The sequence below is a fragment of the Pygoscelis adeliae genome, unplaced genomic scaffold (genome assembly GCF_000699105.1).
Source record: "Pygoscelis adeliae isolate BGI_AS28 unplaced genomic scaffold, ASM69910v1 Scaffold27, whole genome shotgun sequence".
NCBI classification, from domain to species: Eukaryota; Metazoa; Chordata; class Aves; order Sphenisciformes; family Spheniscidae; genus Pygoscelis; species Pygoscelis adeliae.
The window spans coordinates 4,822,022-4,841,221 of NW_008825410.1; the positions used below are offsets into that span (position 1 = coordinate 4,822,022).

Consider the following 19,200-nt stretch of genomic DNA (forward strand, 5'->3'; position numbering starts at 1 on the left):
AGCCATTACTTTTTAAAACAAAAATTTTGTGTTACTTTGTGGAAGTTGTGTAATAAGTTAGCAAAAGATAACAACTGAAATTTGATTCTGGAAGAACTTAAAAAATATTCATTATACTGACAAAAGAGAAATGGCAGCTAGCCCTGTTTGGAATAGAATTAATTCAGTTTACAATCATTTTGTTTTCTTTCAGATATGCATATTCTTATTCTGGAATAGGAGCTGGTGTTCTTTTTGCTGCCTACATTCAAGTTTCATTTTGGACACTGGTTGCTGGCCAGCAAATAAAAAGAATCAGACAAGAATATTTTCATGCTGTAATGAGACGGGAGATTGGATGGTTTGATGTAAATGATGTGGGCAAACTCAACACTAGACTTGTGGAGTAAGTATTAAATATCAGTTAACTGCCAACTGAGTATTAATTCTAATTACTGAAGTCCGTTGTAATACTTCCCTCAGAGCAATGTTATTTTATCTTAATTTTCTTTCTCGTAAGCTATGCTACTATTTATCCGAATCCTGAGATGTGTATGGATCATTTAAATGGAGCCTGAGGAACAGAGATGTTGGAGGATGTCGCTCCATGCCCTGTGTGGCTGCAAACTTGTAGCTGTGTTGAATTGCAAGTGTTAGAAACACGATGGAGCACTGGCAAAGTGTACTGTATCCAAAGAGTTCATTCCTGTCTTTTCCACACCTTCTTATTTGTTTGGATATATGTTGTTTTTTTCAGTGATATCTCCAAGACTAATGAAGGAATAGGGGAAAAAATGGCAATGTTCTTTCAGGCAGTGGTTACCTTTTTCACTGGATTTATGGTTGGTTTTACAAAAGGCTGGAAATTAGCACTTGTGATCCTGGTACTCACTCCTGTTCTGGGATTCTCATCAGCTTTCTGGGCAAAGGTAGGCAAAAAGCGTGAGTTTTCGATAAACTGGTAAGCTGTATCTTCTATAATCCCATTTGGTATTTGTAAGACTTGAAAATGCAATCTGGCTATTAGTGAATTTAGACCTTGCTCACATGCAGAAAGGTGTGAATATGTGCATGATGACGCTGGTACAGCTGAAAAAGTGCAGTGCCTCCACCACGGACACAGCTATCCTGCTGCAAAGTTTATGTAAGTATAACATACCCTCATATGGAAGGGTAAATAAGCAGTACCTTTGCCTTCTTCACTGGACTCCATGACAACTACAGCAAAATAACTGAGTACTGTCAGTAAAAATAAATAAATACAGAAATGAAGTAAAATGGCACAGCTGAGGTCATCGCAGGTAACTGACAGTAAGTTCTGGCATGAACCCGCAGAGAATCAGGTTTCCTGTCATAAGGCCGGTCTGTGGGCTCTGACCCCAAGGCGAGGAGGGCGTTACCACCGGGGACAGCACGGGGACACGGGCAGACACAGCCGGGCAGCCAGCCCACTGTGAACTCTGCTCCAGACCGTCCCTTTGACATTTGCTCAGCTCCCAATAACTTACTGAAAACAGGACACGAGAAGTGAATGCAGGCCACTCTGAGAGAGAAGTAGACTTCATCTATGGAAATAAAATTGCTTCTGGCTAGGACTTTCAAAGGGGCATCAGGGTGTCGAGTACCAACTGGCTACTGAGATTCAGTGACACTTGCCAGCCTTGCCCTTTCAGCTAAGATGAAAATCCCAACTCTATTTAAAATGTGTAGTCCCTAATACTTCATAGCACGAGTACCCTGCTATAACTTCATCTGCAGTCTACTGTGTGTTGGGAGCATGAATGTTGCCATGCTTGTCGGGCAACTAAGTGTCCTGACACAAACCAGAACTGCCTGATGGTGGTGGTGCAAGTATTTCTAAGTGTAAGGGATCTTAGTCAGCTCCTCTGGCTTTCCAAAATGATGAAAGTACAGAAGAACTGAAAATCCAACCTCATTTTTTGGCAGAAGAGAACATGCATTTTTCTAGTTAATATATTTTATGCAATGCAAACATTGTCATGATGCCCTTCATCAAATTTCTGCCTTGGAAGTCAAATGTGGATTCTTTTATAAATCTTTATAATAAAACAAAATAGATAGGAAATTTGGTACAATAAATTAAGAATTCTTAGACATCAGAACAACACTTGAGCTCATTCTGATTTTGTTTGAATAGGAGAGTTAAAATATTTTGCTTCTACACAGATAATTTCCGCATTCACTAACAAAGAGCTAACTGCATATGCAAGAGCAGGAGCTGTTGCAGAGGAAGTTCTGGCAGCAGTTCGAACTGTGGTAGCATTTGGAGGACAGAGAGAAGAAATCGAAAGGTGAGAATAAAGTTTCCATACGTTGGCTGTTTTTATAATAGTGACTAAAGAGATTTTGAATTTTTTTATATCTTTGCTCCTGATTTTTTTTCTTTTCTCTACTTTTTTATTAGCTTCAAAAAGCATCATAAAACATGCAGAGATGCAGTCCCTTTCCCAAAGAGAATATGGTCTTACAGGCCTCATAAACCCAGTGAGAGTTGTAAGCAAAAAAGACAGGCATGTGGCAAAAAAAGACAAGTATAACGCTAAGGCCACAAACCAAGGTCATGCACATGTATTTATTTGAATTATACTACGGAACATCATTCTTGCCATCTTTTTGATCTTTTATCTAAAGATAACCGGTGTGACCACAAATACTGGCATGAGTTTTTCAAACTCAAAGTTCAATAACAATTGTGTCATCCACAGAAAACACACACTTGCTTCTCCCTTTATGCTCCAGCCACCGCTGCTGCCTGGCTCAGGCAGCTGAAGGAAGTCCTTTGGGTATCTGCACCTCACTTCCCGGTTCACCCCAGCATCTTTCTTTGGTTACCCCGTGCTGTTCATCACCCTCATACCTCTCATCACCTCTTTATCCTACTCATCCTTAAAGCACTGTTTGCCAGCCGCTTCCTGCCATAAGTGCACTAAATGGGATGTAGGTCTGTCCCCATGACCCAGAAGTGGGAAGGACCTCCTATGTTACTGGGACCAGGTCCTGCTATTGTAGTAAGCAAATGTATCATTTAATTCCCTTGCTAATAAGCGTAAAAGCTCCATCCTAAAACCAGGTAGGCTTTTTAACTCTAATGCTGCAGGGAGGCTATTTTACTGCTTGACTGTCTGAAGATGGGACATCTCTTTCCAACTAAGTGTATGCATAATTCCTATATATTAATTTGTTACTATACCAGTGCTGAATGTTTGTTTCAGTAGTTCCCTCCCATGGGTTTATGTTCCTGTGCGGTTTATTATAGAAATAAACCATACACTCTCTCAGGTGGCATTTTGCTAGGACAACCAAATTAAGTTCTTTTAGTTTTGTCATACAATATAGATTTGTCATTTCACTGGTCGTCTTTTATTTTACATAATTATGGTTCATCTACTTCTCTCATTACTACGCTCCAACATCATGTATCTAATTCTGTAAGACATTTTGGTATTCTTTTGTCCTGGTCCTCTCACTGGTCCTCTGTACTGATCCTCTCAGTTTTGTACCATCAGGAAATTTCATTATCCTGAGTATTGTTTGCATGCCCAGGTCACTAAAATAAGTAAAAACAATAAATCCCAAGACTGACTGAAGAATTCATGTTGTCAACTCCCTTGGGTATTATAGGTCCCCACTGAACACCTCTGTCTTGCTTCAAACAGTTCCTTACCTTACCGTTCTTTTATTCTTCTTCACAACTACTGTTTAATTAATAATTTATCCTGTGGCTTTAGGATAAATTGGCATTAGATGGCATTAATGAAGTCCCAATGGATTAGTTTTACTGTGTCTTGCCTCTGTAGAAAAGACAGTATTAAAGAAAAGTAATTGGGTTAATCCTTTGCTTTCATAACCCATGACATTTAATTTCTTGTCATTTTGTATGATTTTATTTTATTTCCATTTATTTCTGATTTTATTATTTTCTTCAGGATGTTTTTGTCAAGCTACAAGCTTGTAATTTCTCAGGTTATTGTTTCTTTTGTAATACTTCCATCCTGTGGCTCTATCCACAATTTGAAAATAATCACTGAAAGTCTTTACTACTGGACCACTGTTATGGTTGCCAGTTTATTCAATACTCTGGAATAAAGACTCCATGATCACCATGAGAGGTGCATTCCTTCCTTACTGCTTTCCCTTTCAGTTTGGATAATTAAAATTCGGTTGTGGTAATTAAAATACCCTAATTCACATTGGTCATCCTGCTTTTGGCACCATGCACATTTGTGGGGTATTTTTGTACTGAAAGTTGAGGCTGAACTACAGTTTTGGTGCTATCCTCAGTGCAATTATCATCTCAATGCTTTTTAATTTCTAAGACCCATGAAATTAAAAACCTTTGTTGCAGACCTTTTGTGTGTGTGTTCATCTGTAATTACTTTAACTGATTCAACCTGCAACATTTTATCCTTGATTTTTATCTATAGCCAGCTTTACCTTAATAGCCTTAAACTAATTCTAAAAAAAAGTCCTTTTGTTTGTTCAGTGACTGTTTAAAAAAGAAACTTCTCAGCTATCACTTCCCAGAGCACATGGGTCACACCGCTATTGCTGGCATTTGATTCTTTAGTCTGTATTTATGATGTGTCTCTCACAGTCACACACTTCTGACTGAATTGTTCTCTCTGTCCATGTCCAAATCCAATCTAGACTATCAGACACAAGCACCATCCCAATATCTTTTACATTCATCACCAAAGAGATTTTGACATAAGTTGATCCCATTTTCTCCATATCACCATTTCTCCCTTCTTTACAATGTACTCCAACACTCAGGCAACAATTATCTCATCCTTGTTACCTTTATTTCTGATCTGATACCAGTATTTTCTTTCTCCTGTTATTGATTCTTCTACTCTTTTAACATTGCTGTACTTTCATTAATCCTCCTATAGATCAGAACTGGTTTTAGAATTTATATGAGTCTCTCCCAACTTTTACACTTTATTCCCTCAGAAAGTTTATCCTCAATCCTAGACACCTACTACAACCTACTTAGATGAAGTCTACACGTTAAGAAGAGACATCTTTCAGCCAGTTCTCCCCATGGCTAGGCACTGCTTACCTTTCTTCATCGCATCAGTAATATTCACTCACAGTTGGAAGATTCCACTGAAAATCACAAGATTAAAGCTGTTTAACGGGTTGCCACAGCCTTTTCCACTCATCCAGTGCTTGTTCCAGATAAAATTGATCAGCTCAGTCTGTCACAACGTGAAAGACAATCAATGCACTTCCTTCTACTCTTAGCAAGATCTTTCTCAGGATTGGATTACCGTTTAAAAAAATATTTTATATCTGATGTATTTTATAGGAAATTTATGAATATACACAATGAAAGAAAGTGTAATTTTCTGTATGTTCTGTTTTTTTGGTTTTTTTCTTTCAGATATAAAAAAAATTTAGAAGATGCCAAACGCATTGGTATCAAAAAGGCTCTTTCAGCCAATATTTCTATGGGTATTGTTTTCTTTTTGATATATGCATCATATGCCTTGGCCTTCTGATATGGAACCACTTTGGTACTCTCCAGTGAGTATACAATTGGAAAAGGCTTTACAGTAAGTATTCACCAGTATCTGAACAATGTTTATGAAAAATGCTGAACTGATCCTGTATAATCTTATTGGAGTATGTGACTTTAAATTTTTAAGTGAGGTTGAAGTTAGCTTTTCAAACTACATTTTTCACTTTTTCACCCCTGCTAACAAAAACAAAAACAGTACAGTTCTGCATACCACTGATATCTCTGTAAGCTGGGTAGCAACATAAAAATCACCTACTTCAAAGTCCATTGCTAAAAAGCCAGCTTGGATCAATAATAATTAGCTGTTAATTTTTTATTCAGTCACACCAGATCTTTGCTAAAGGACTGAGGTATAACTTCTAGGAATCATGATTCATGCCAGGTGGTTGCATTCAAGAGAGAAAGACCGGGCATCAGGTAGCATTCTGTTTGTAACGTTACATCCTGTCCTAGACACAGTTCATTTACCTACAGTCTTTATCTACACAGATATCAGGTTGGATCTTTTGTTGGAGGGCTTGGGGTATGACAGTACGGTTGAGGGTTTGACCCCAGTCACAGCCTGCCTGCTAATGAGTTTACACGAGTGATAGGTCAGCAGCTCTTGAAGTCATCCTCTCCATTATGTTCAGGCACCAGGGTCTCTAGCAAGACCTAAGAGTTTTTGAGGAGCAGTTCATTTAATTGTTCCCACTTGTGACCAGGTGGGTAAGTCCATTTTGTGGCCAGCAGGAGTAGGGAAGTGATCATCTCTTTGTACCTGGCAGTGGTGAGGCCACACCTCAAATACTGTGTTCAGTTTTGGGCCCCTCACTACAAGAAAGACATTGAGGTGCTGGAGCATGTCCAAAGAAGAGCAACGAAGCTGGTGAAGGGTCTGGAGAGCAAGTCTTATGAGGAGCAGCTGAGGGAACTGGGGTTGTTTAGTCTGGAGAAAAGGAGGCTGAGGGAAGACCTTATTGCGCTCTACAACTACCTGAAAGGAGGTTGTAGCGAGGTGGGTGTCGGTCTCTTCTCCCAAGTAACTGGCGAAAGGACAAGAGGAAATGGCCTCAAGCTGTGCCAGGGGAGGTTTAGATTGGATATTAGGAAAAATTTCTTCACCGAAAGGGTTATCAAGCATTGGAACAGGCTGCCCAGGGAAGTGGTTGAGTCACCATCCCTGGAGGTAGTGTAGACATGGTGCTTAGGGACATGCCTTAGTGACTACATCTGTAGTGATTTGGCAATGTAACTTCTTCTTTCAAGTCCTATACCAAACAATATTAAAATATTTGTATAGTTTATAAATATTATATGAGTTATTTAAATACTATATATAAAATATAACTAAACTTAGGGTTGTGTTTCCAATTTTTACTGCATCAGATAACAGTTATGAAACAATGCCGAAGTGTCTGCTGACATTTTTACCTCTGAGATCACACCTACCTTGTAGTTCAGAGATGAGTGCAGCTGTTGTAATAATACCCATGCTAACTCAAGTAACTAGCTGAGATACGAGTAACAGCAGCACCATGCCTGACAAGGATTGGTTTGAGCTATAATATTTACTTACCAGACTTACGGTACATACTGGCTAGCTGGGGCTGTAAGCTGCTACATACTAGATGGCTGGCAGGGACTGTAACCTTGCTACTATGGTATCATAGTGACTACAATGCTATTTTAAAACTTATCTTGGGTTGTCTGCACAAGCTATATTTCTGCCTTTGAATATTAGTGCACTATTCTTGATTCTAGACTGTTCTGGGAGGAATGAAAACAAGTGCATTAAAACCTAGTTCTCTGTCTGTGTTAATACGGCACAGCTGCTGTCTCCTACAGTATATTAAAGGAAGGAGTGTAATCATGAACACAAATTACTGTTAGTATGCAATGGCTGGATGCAAATGTATAGGTTACTCCTTCCTTTCACTGATGTTTTAGACTTTTTCCTCTATTCCTTAGTTTACTCCAGTGAAGACTTAAGGCCCTGAGCATTTGCCTTGGTTACTCACCCCTGACAGCAGATCTGCTAGTGACCTGGACCTGCAGCTTCATGCATCTATGAGTAGTTGCAGCTATTTTGCAATGAGGCTTGCTATGCCTTGTTATATGGTAACATTAACGTCTAAGATTTCACAGCCCTGTATCATGCTAAAATGCCATTAAGAATCTAAACAATGTTTTATTCCCTTTTCTTGACATGTTATTCTGCACAGGAACCTCAAATTGACAGTGCATTCAATGCTGGCTATAAACCAAAATACGTTAAGGGAAATTTGGAATTCCAAAATGTTTACTTCAATTATATTGCTGGGCCAGATACTAAGATATTATGCATGGAGGTGATACAGATTCCATTTAAGATAACTTGATTGCCTTAGAGAAAAATAATTGCTATAATTTAAAAAAAAGTCCTAGAAATAATGGAAACCTTTGCTTTTAGCTAGAACTGATAACACATTTTAGCCAGAACTGGTTAGTTAACTAAATTAAGAGCCAACCTTTTAAATTAAAGTGTAACTACATGAAAATTCCACTAAAAGCTATAAGGTTGGAGATCCTTGTAAGTCACAAATATAATGAAAAATGTTAATTGTAATAATACTCATTTTAACCCAGTAAAAATGTTATAGTAGTATACTGATCTCTCAAACTGTCCACACTGTAAGTCTGGTAAAAGTATTTGTCTGAGAAACTGGCAGCAGATCCAACACCTAGTTTATTGCATTTACAATGCAAAACCTGCCCCTTTGAAGGAAGAGATTGTTTTGTTTGAGAGCTCTCACTAAGGTAAGTCTTGATGCAATTAACTGGGGAAGAGGTCTGAATGATTTCTGAAAATATGTTTATTAAGAATGTCTTGGAAAATCATCTTCTTTTCCAATGTGAAGGAAGTCCACTTTCACTAATCTATAAAAGTGGACCTGTTTCCATTTTGTTCAGCTAGAATATCAAGACGGAGAAGAATGAGAATTTCTTAGTCAACTTTTAAAGAAACAGACAAAGAAAATATTCCAGCTCTCCAGTTTCTAAAGAGATCAATTGAAATCATTTGGCACTTACATTAGCTTCCATTAGAATCCATACAAAGACTATGAAGACTGCTATTCTCAGTGAATTCTGCATCAGCTTTCTAAAATGTTTGTCAGATTATCTAGTATTAGAGAAGGGCTTTGTTTTTTTACTTCTTCCTCTATCTATTACAGAGGTCACATTTTTAGCACTTAATCCTGGTGAGAAAGGGTGAAGGATGTTGCGTAACAAAGGAAAACAAGAATGATGAGCAAGCCAGAGGATGCAAGGGAACATAATGTATTAATGGAAACACCATTGCATACTGCTACGTTGTCTTTGCCTACTGACATCAGTAAGGTCTAAGAGGGTAGCGCATAATAGAAGACCTCACCCTGCATTCCTAAACTTGTGCAGATATATGTGACTTCAATGGCTGGGAATTCATCCCATGTGATAGCTGCAGCAACACTTCCCCAGCAAGGGCTGCAAAACCTACCCAAGACACGGAGCAGGTCCTTGTGCGTGACGACTGTGCCAGGCTTGCTGTTGTCACAGCTACATTTTAGCAAGGTTCAGACTACCTAGGCTTCTTCTCTAATATTAACGTGTGGTAGGAGGGAGATAAAAACCTAAATAATGCCCTCAGATAGGCCCATTCTACCTTTTAGCACTTTTTATCTTGCATGTTTATGTGTAAGAAAATACTGTGAAGATACTTTATACTTCTCACTTCAGTGGAGGACAAAGTATTTGGCCCAAAGCTGACTGAAATCAGTGAAAAGTTTCCATTTGCATCTTCAGGTTTTAGATCAGGCTCTTAGCTTTTATCTTATTCCCACGGCTAGCTATTCCATGTAAATGTCTAACACTGTAATAAGTATACTACCATGTAAAAACTTGCAAAACAAAGACTTTCAATTGAGTTCTAAGGTAGCTTAAGGGTTTAAACTAGGTTGCCTCAGTTCATACTTGCTCATTTTGACATCACCTGAATCTCACAATTCAAAATATTCTTGATAAAAATGGCAATTTTTCAGAGGTTTTAGTATTACTAAAAAAAAAAATGCTTTCTTTACCCTGTTGTTCTGAAACAAGAATAGTCCTGACAAATGTTTAATGGAATATCAGCTCTCCCACTTCTTTTAAGCTAAGAACTTCTGCATGATGGCTTCCTACTGGGTTACTCATAATGAAATAATAAGATGTTTTATATAAATATACAAAAAATAAAACTATAAATTCTTTCTCCTTAGTAACTGAAAAAGAAATATCTGAGAAAAGGTTCCCTTTCAACTCATTACACAGAGGTTTACAATTGTCTCTCTGCTTCTTCAAGTTTTAGAGAAAGCTACAGAGAAAAGCTCCAATAGGCCAACAGCAGTGTAAGAGGGAAAGAAAAGTAGTTCTTTTCCTCTACAACTGCCCTAATTGCTGTGTGGCATCTTCACCACCTCTCTGAGACCAAGCAGTAAGTTTGCATGGAAAGCAGTTTTGCAATAGGTGTGAAATGCCACATTTTGAAGGGACGAGCAGAAGGAAGAACCTCTTCATAGTGCAGTAAAACTCCATGAACTCCACGAACTCCACGTCAGCCCTTCCACAACTTCACATGTAGTTCTTCTCCTTTACTAGCTAGAGGTCTCTTGCAAAATTTTATTGTAGTCTTTAGAGTTTCTTCAAATTTACACTGACATTTTTACATACTGTTATCTTTTTGGTTACCTTTCTTACATGCACAGGTACTGAAGGGTTTTCTCACTTTTACTCTTCTGATTCTCTCCCCCGTCCCACTGCAGGGGAGTGGACGAATGGCTGTGTGGTGTTCAGCTGCCTGCCAGGTTAAACCATGACACTCTCCTAAAAAGTCATGTGCCAACCTGGGGAGAAGGTTCCTTGACCAAAACACTTAGTAAACAATTTTTGTCTGCTTCCTTTTGTTTAGGTTACCATTGATGGGCAGGATATTAAGACCCTAAACGTAAGATATCTGCGGGAGATTATTGGTGTGGTGAATCAGGAGCCCGTGCTCTTTGCTACTACCATTGCTGCAAATATTCATTATGGCCATGAGGACGTCACCATGGAAGAGATTGAAAAAGCTACCAAGGAGGCAAATGCTTATGACTTCATCATGAAACTACCCAATGTAAGCAAACCAGCTGTCCTGCTGAAAATTTCTCCTAAACATTCTTGTGCCAAATAGTTCCTTCGAAGGGATTCTTGTAAACAGAGGAAGCTATCCCTGGAGCTGTGAATAAGCAGAGTTGTGCAGAGCTTCCTCATAACTTTTGAGAATAATGTTAATTTTAAATCTTTAGGTCATGACTTGGTGGGCATTTGAAGAACTGTGAGAATTCCAGGGACACAAATGATTAGGCAGGTATATCCAAGTGGGTGTTTATCCTGTAGTGTTTTAGAGGAAGGAGAAGATGGTGCTGGGGTTACTGACACTGATGTGCCTTTTCTTTATGCTGCCTTTCTTTGGTGAAAGGACTGTGTCACTGAGTGTTTTGGAAACATGTGTGGTTGTGTCGTGGTTTAACCCCAGCCGGCAACTAAGCACCACACAGCCCGCTTGCTCACTCCCCACCCCAGCCAAAACCAGCACAGGCTGTCTTGTAGAATTTTGAAACCGTGGTTGGAGAAAGAGGGACACAGCTGAGTGGAGGCCAGAAGCAAAGAATAGCAGTTGCCCGAGCTCTGGTTTGCAATCCTAAAATTCCTGTGCTTGATGGGGCAACGTCAGCTATGGATACTGAATCAGTTGTGCAGGCAGCACTGGACAAGGTCAGTATTGCTCATTCATTTAAAGAGCTGCAAGAAAGAAAGACCCCTAAAAGGTCTAAGGTAACCCTGAATTTGGCAAATACTCTCTGTTCATACAAAGATTGGGAACTCTAAATGAGGATGAATAATGAGATGCTTTAAAAAATAAATACATTAACAGCCTGTTTTGAAATTTGCCAACACTAGCTCTATCAGGTCAGGCAGACTTCCCAGTGGTGAAGTGTTTTTGTAAGTGCCCATGGAATTCAGTTAATGATGTTATGGGTAGGACTGAACTGTAGCAGACTTTTCCAAACAAGCTTTAGTCTTTGGAGCAGCGGAGAGCTCAACATGGGCTAAGAACTAAATATTCCCAAGCAGGTTTCGGGATCCATGTGGGCTATGTTCTCATTAACACCCAGCAAAGTAATTCAAAACCAACTCGGGGGTGTCTTCAAGAGCAGCTGCTACACGTTGACTGCTGTCTAGACATAACTTCTAAACCACCTAGACAATTAAAAAATAATAGCCAATCCTGTATTTCTTGTTGTCTTCTCTAAGCAAGTGTATGAACCATTTACAAAATAGTTCCACCTATTCCTATGGCTGAACCAATCATATTCTTTGGGTTTTTTCCTCCCTCTGTTTCTCCCTCTCACTATGCATCTATGCTTATCCTCTGGGTGAACACAAATTACCTTCATTGCATAAACATTTTCAGCAATGATCACAGTTTATCTATGGACAATATCTTCAGAAAGCATTTTGCCTTCATATGCTATTCTGCCTCAGGAGAAGTACCCTACTCCACCCACTGCCCAAGGTTGTGTCTGGAAGAATCAGGCAACAGAATCTACCTTCTCATCTTCAAAGATATTTTAGTCCCTAATTTTGCCTTGGACACCTATTTGCCACTAATTTCAGTAAAAGTTAGACTCTGTGTCCGCTAGTCCTAATTCCTGATAATTCACACTCCTCTGTGAAACTACGCTAGCTGGCACACTCAGAGATCTTCCTCCCAACCCATGACCTCTAAAGTAAATCCCATAGACAGGAGGGCAGAGAACTGCTGATCGAGACATATTTGGTGGGATCCCAACTGCTGCAATATAAAACTTACACAGCTAGTTTAAACAAGTTACTTAGCCTCTCACCTCCCCCACCTATCTTTAAAATATGTCATATGGTGAGATGAACCTCCCTGTTGACATTTCTGGCAGAGCATGCCAGAAAGACTTGCTCAGACTAGACTAGCTCTGATTACTGATCTTAAGCTAAGCTGTTGTGTGCCAATCATTCATTTGTCCTCCTCTTGCCTACTTTTTCTCTTCCTTGCTGTGCTGAGCATGTACCTCTATAGAAGGTTTACATCACATCTAGAGTAGACCACTTTTCCCTGCAGGCTTCACCAAACCTTTGCTGAAATTCTCTTTACTGTTTATGTGGATGGGGCGTTCTGCTTTTTATAATGAAGGACCTTAACTTGATTTTCTTCTTCTTCTTTGATGTGATTTTAACTTTTTAAGATCATCTCAGACATAGTGAAGCTTTCAGACTACCAAGAAAATGTATACCATTTTTTATAGGATGGTTTGAGTGGCTGTCATTTTCAGTTCTTAAAAACATGTGACAATATTAAGATATCAGGTTTAGCTGGAAATTCATTGAGAATATTCCACACATTACAGTTTTCTCTTTTATTTCCTAATTCTAAAACACTTATTAAGCCATTATTCTAGCAGTTCAAAATGTTAAGTGAAGATTTTTAAGCTTGGATTCACTTTTTGGGTCATTAGATATTAATACCCATTTATCCCAGTGCATACTGTCACAATGTGCCTGTAAAAACATCTTTGTTGTGTCAAACTACATACTTATAGGATTTATTTTGTTATTCATGAGTAATTAAAAAGATGGAAAAATGATGTAATAGAAGTATGATTTTAAGTACAATTTTAAATAAATAATTTCGGCTAAATCAAACAAGTAATTTAAAGCAAGTAAAATTGCTAAGTGATTGATTTTTAATATTTGTGAAATGCTCTGAAATAGAATTGTCACTGACGTGCTTAATGGTAGATAGTCTTTTTTCAGTGGAAACTGGATACAAACCCTGGGAGGATACTGAAGGGGCAGTTTCAAAAAAAAGAATTTTTAGGTATTTTTGTTTAGAAAGTAATAGTCTGACATGAAAAAAACAGAGTACCTTAATTTATATTTTCAAATAAAATATGTTTTGCAGTATGTGATTTAAGTTACATTTTTGCATTCATTTACCTTGGAGGAACTGAAAAATATTGTGAAATTCAAAATTTCTCAATTGACAAATTTGATCTTTATTAGAACACCATTTCCAAGGAAAAATTTTCAGTTAAAATATTCTGTTCGACTCTAATACGAAGACAGGAAATATTATATGTACCTGACAATGCTAATGTGGAGCCATCATTATGCTGTTTCCAGATCAGGAAAGGACACACTACACTTGTTATCACTCACCATTTCTCAATGGTTCGAAATGCAGATCTCATAGCTGCACTTGAAAATGGTGTCATCACAGAACAAGGGACCCATAATGAATTAATAGAACAGAATGGAATTTACTACAAGCTTGTTAATATGCAGGTAGCTTTTTCACAAAAATTTTTTCATAGTTTTTATCATATTGTGTGCTATTGACCTAACTGGATTGAATTGCTCCCAAAGGTACCTCCAGCTTTGCAGTGTTTTTTCAGTAGAGAAACTCTAGGGGAAAAAAGCTTCCCTGAAGAGTGCTAAACTTCATATTAAGAAAACTTCATATTAAGTAAAACATATAAGTGTTAATCAAATTTGTGAATTACAGGAATTCTAAGCAAAAAAGTTTCTTTAGAAGTATGACATTAAAAATAAGGTATGTGAGAAGCTAGAAATTAAGATTGTGGCAAAAATGAAGTTCTGGTGCTGATCAATTCTCAGACTACTTTTCCAAATCATAGAATTATAAAATAGCTCAGGTTGGAGGGGATCTCGGTGGCTCATCTAGTCCAACCCCCGCTGAACACAGGGCAGACTCTGAGGTCAGAGTGGGTTGCTCAGCCGTGTCCTGTTGGGTTTGGAATACCTCCAAGGATGAAGATTCTACACCCACCTCAAGTCACCTGCTCCAGTGCCTCACACCCTCATTGTGAAAATTCAAACTCTTTTACACAAGTACTTCTGCAAATCACCAGCATTTTAGTGACTCAGGCTCCTGAAGTTTTGTCATTCAGACATGGTCTATCTTGAATATTTTTATTATCGCACAAGCTGTCTCCTGAACTTCTCAGGCAGTTTTTCTCAGGCCTTAACTTCGAAGCAAGTGGAAGTCCTGCTCCTATTCTTCATGTCTCCCTCCTCATGTTGAAAGTCCCTCTTGTTGACTTTCTGATTCTCTTTTACTTTAAGGCCCTTTTATATAATTTTTGCGTTTTAAAGAGGCTTTCTTGTCGGTTTCTTCAGTTAACTTAGTTAACTCTCCTGTATGTTTTCAGAACAGTTTAACATGACAAAAAACAAGAAAAAAAAATCTCTGTGGCTAAAACTCCCCCGGCCCCTTATAAGTGTTAGTGTATTGGCAAATTTTTCACTGAGTATAGAGAGGACTTAATGAAACTTCAGTACTTGATTGGTCTTTGTAAAATTACTCAGTTCTTACCAATCTTCCATTAACTTAACAGGAATTGTTGTTGTTTTTATTTAGAATTGATGATCATTTGAAAGTAGCGGATAATATAGAATCATAGAATGGTTTGGGTTGGAAGGGACCTTAAAGATCATCTAGTTCCAATCCCCCTGCCATGGGCAGGGACACCTTCCATTAGATCAGATTGCTCAAAGCCTTATCCAACCAGGCCATGAACACTTCCAGGGAGGGGACATCTACGACTTCTCTGGGCAACCTGTTCCAGTGTCTCACCACCCTCACAGCAAAGAATTTCTTCCTAATATCTAATCTAAATCTACCCTCTTTCAGTTTAAAACCGTTACCCCTCGTCCTATCACTACACTCCCTGATAAAGACCCCCTCCCCATCTTCCCTGTAGGCCCCCTCTAAGTACTGGAAGGCTACTATAAGGTCTCCCCAGAGCCTTCTCTTCTCCAAGCTAAACAACCCCAATTTTCTCAGCCTGTCCTCACAGGGGAGGTGCTCCAGCCCCCTGATCATCTTCGTGGCCCTCCTCTGGACACCCTCAAGCAGGTCCATGTCTTTCCTGTACTGAGGACTCCAGAGCTGAACACAGTACTCCAGGTGGGGTCTCATGATAGGAGAGTAGAGGGGGAGGATCACCTCCCTTGACCTGCTGGCCACACTTCTTTTGATGTAGCTCAGGATGCGATCGGCTTTCTGGGCTGCAAGCGCACATTGCTGGCTCATATTCAGTTTTTCATCCACTAATACCCGCAAGTCCTTCTATGCTGGGCTGCTCTCAACCCACTCATCACCCAGCCTGTGCCCGTGTTGGATTGCCCCAACCTAGGTGCAGGACCTTGCACTTGACCTTGTTGAACTTCATGAAGTTCACACAGGCCCACCTCTCTAGCCTGTCAAGGTCCCTCTGGGTGGCCGTAAACAATTTTTAGCAACATGCTGCGTTTCATTTCAGGCATCAGGAACTGAGGATCAGTTACAGGAAGAAGGTAATGCACCAGCTGCCTCAGAGGAAGCACAGAAGGGATCAATACTGACTGGAGAGAAAAGCAATCCACTCAGAAAAGCATAAAAAGGTTCAGAATACAGAATGATGAACTTGATGTAAAAGCGATTCAGCTTGTGTCTCTGGATTCTTACTTGCATGTGTTTTCCATAACTAATGGGATAAGAAAGAAACGTGATCCCACTCAAGAGGGAGTAACTTTTTAACAAAATATGCAAAGGCAGTCCACATATCTGGTTAAAGACTCATAAATTGACAAGATTGCACAAGAATTCTATGGAAAGTGTCTTTTCCCCTGAAGCTATACTTAATTTTTTGTTGTGATACTTGAAATATTTTATTTGAGTAATATTATGAAACAAAATTACTTGAGTATGGGAACAGCTTGAGTAGCAAGTTAATTCATTTAATTATAGAACAAAAACAAAACCAGGTAATTAGTCATTTAACTCAAACAACACACCCTGAATAGAGAATAATTACTATATTTGTCTAAATGTTTTGCTATCTATTGTCTAAAATGTCTGTGTTAGCAAATAGATTCCTGAAAATTAAGATATAATTATCGAGCTGGCTAATGATCTCAACTTGCAAGAGATCATATTCAGCAATGAGTAAGGAGCAATTCTTTTAACATTCAATACCATCAAATGCAAAATGTGGTTTAAATTCATAACTTTTTCTGGATAGTCCTATGAAGGGTAAGTAGGATTTATGACTAATCCTTTCAGGGAAAGGCTTAAATTGTTATTGTTGCAAGAAATGAGAGCTTATATAGCATTTATTGGTCTTTTCCTTCTTCTTTTGTGTTATTAATATTGGGTACTGAATAACAGTAAGAATTTCTGCAGTTAATTAATACAGTTTTTAAAGATCAGTTAGTTTGGGGTTTCCCAACATGGAATATGGGATAAAGAGCATATTACAAAGAATATACATGTCCCTCATTTCCCTCCATTACTTTATTATATTTATCCTGATGGAATCATCTTATTTTAGGATAAAAGCGTACATCCAGTTTTATATTTTAAAATTATGGAGTTGAATAAAACTGAATGGCCGTACTTTGTTATTGGAACTTTACGCGCAATTATCAGTGGGGCCTTGCAACCCATATTTTCAATCATCATTTCAGACATTATAGCGGTGAGTATAAAACAAAGAAGTAATAATCTTCATTGTATGCTTTACCTTTTGTCATTATTTCCTAATTACCTTTATGATAAACCAATAAAATAATACTTTTTTTTTAATTTGCACTGCAAAGGTGAGGAACAGGCAAAGCTCCTTGCTATGGAGAATGCAAAATGTCTGTTCAACGTCTCACAGAGCAGTGATGCAAATTGCACATCCTCAAGTAGATCAGCTCACCGACACTGAATGAGGAGAGGTTCTCCTGTGACATCCCTGACTCTGCTTCGCCCTTACCCCTTTAGAGAAGGCAGTATGTCAGCATGAGCAGTGCAGGCCTGAAAGGTGATCCTTGCGCTGTCTTGCCAACGTGTGCTCAGCCATAGCCTTTCAGAAGATATGATGTGACACAGAGCAATGCAAAAGCAACAAGACGGAAGGGATGTGAGATAACACTTCTGAGTAGACTTTTCATTATAGAGACAATTTCTGTAAACCTGAATTTATGGTGTCAGAAAATGAAGTTACATTTACAAGCAAGCAACACTATTTGTACTGGTGGGAATTTTCTAACATTGTCTGTCAGAATACACTATTTTGTTGGAAAGGTATTAATATTGATACACTACAGGATATTATTATGGTTTTGGCAGTGCAGGAGAGAGACAAACTGAGTGTGAGAGTACAAGTGTATGTGTTTATGTACGCTTATGTACCCGTATGCCATAAGGTACTCATATGGCATACCAAGAAAGAATATATGGTCATGTTACTTGCATGAGTTGTAGAAGACAAAGATTATCTTATCTGTCTGCTACAGGAACCTGAATCAGTTTAGAAACAAATACAGCCCTGGAAGCTGAACCTCAGGTTCATGTTTTGAGTGTTTTGGGGTGAGGCTCTCAGTCTTGTTTTCTCATGTTTTTCACAGTTTCACGACAAAACAAGAGAAAGGAAAAAAATGAACACGTAGCAACATCTGCATTTACTGGAGCATTTTTTACAGCCAGTCAAGCTGTAGTATATAACATGAAAGGTACTGAAATAGCCTATCTTAATTTTTTTGTAATAATACATGAGGTGTTACCTTCCAAACAACTGTTTGGGAAAAGAGTATTATGTTGGTGTTATACTTCAGCTTTTAATGCAAAGAGTAACAGGAAACGTCCCTGAGGGAAGGGGAGCATGCTATGCAGTTGCAATCTTTCAGCAGTTGTCCCCAGATCAGTCCAACATGGAAAATAATCTGACAAAGGGCAGAAGATATATATTGGGAAAAAATAGAATTAAGGTCCTTCCTTTCTAAAACATTAATTTGCCCTAAAAACTTTAAAAAATATTTTCAGGTGTGACAGGATTTATAACAAATCTATATTAGAAAATTTAAATAATTGCATCGTAAATTTTATTGCTATGGACCAAGGTATAAAACAAGGTAAACTGGAGTCACTTTGAGCAAAGAATAAATAAATTTTTACTAAGGCAAATTAAATTTCATTAAAAAAATTAAAAACACATGACAGTTACTCAACATCCAAAACATGCAAACACAATGCAACAACAAACAATATACAACATCCTCAAAGATCTATTTAAAAGACTTAGAGACCTTGAAGACCTCAAACCTTATAAAACATATTTGTGTTAGCCAAACTTAGGAGCATTATCGTTATTGCTCTATGAACTTGGTGAAACCAAAACTATATGATCTCCTTGCTTCATGAACTATGATTTTTTTACCATATATAGAAGTATGATGAAGGCTTGAAGATACTACATCTTTAATATTCATTTATCCACTGTTGAGATAAATAGGTGCATGGAAGCTTTAAATGGAAAATTATTTCCATAACAAAGCAAACTTTCCATACAATATAAATCTTTTTTTTTCTTTTTTTAGCATATAGAAAACAAACAATAGAAGTCTGTTTATCGCTGAGTCTTAGCCTAAAAAAATAAAGGGTCTGTAAAATATAACATCATATTAAGAACAATTTTCTTATTTCTCTCTCACTAACTAGTCATTGTTTAACATGCAATAATCATCAGCCAGTGACTCCAGCAATGTTATTCTAGAGTCTTAAGACATGCCTCAGCATT

The 19,200-nt window shown here is 38.2% G+C and overlaps 1 pseudogene; it reads left to right on the forward strand.

The window, feature by feature from the left end:
- The window catches only part of LOC103922454, a 42,246-nt pseudogene that overhangs the window by 6,408 nt on the left and 16,638 nt on the right, over nt 1-19,200 (forward strand).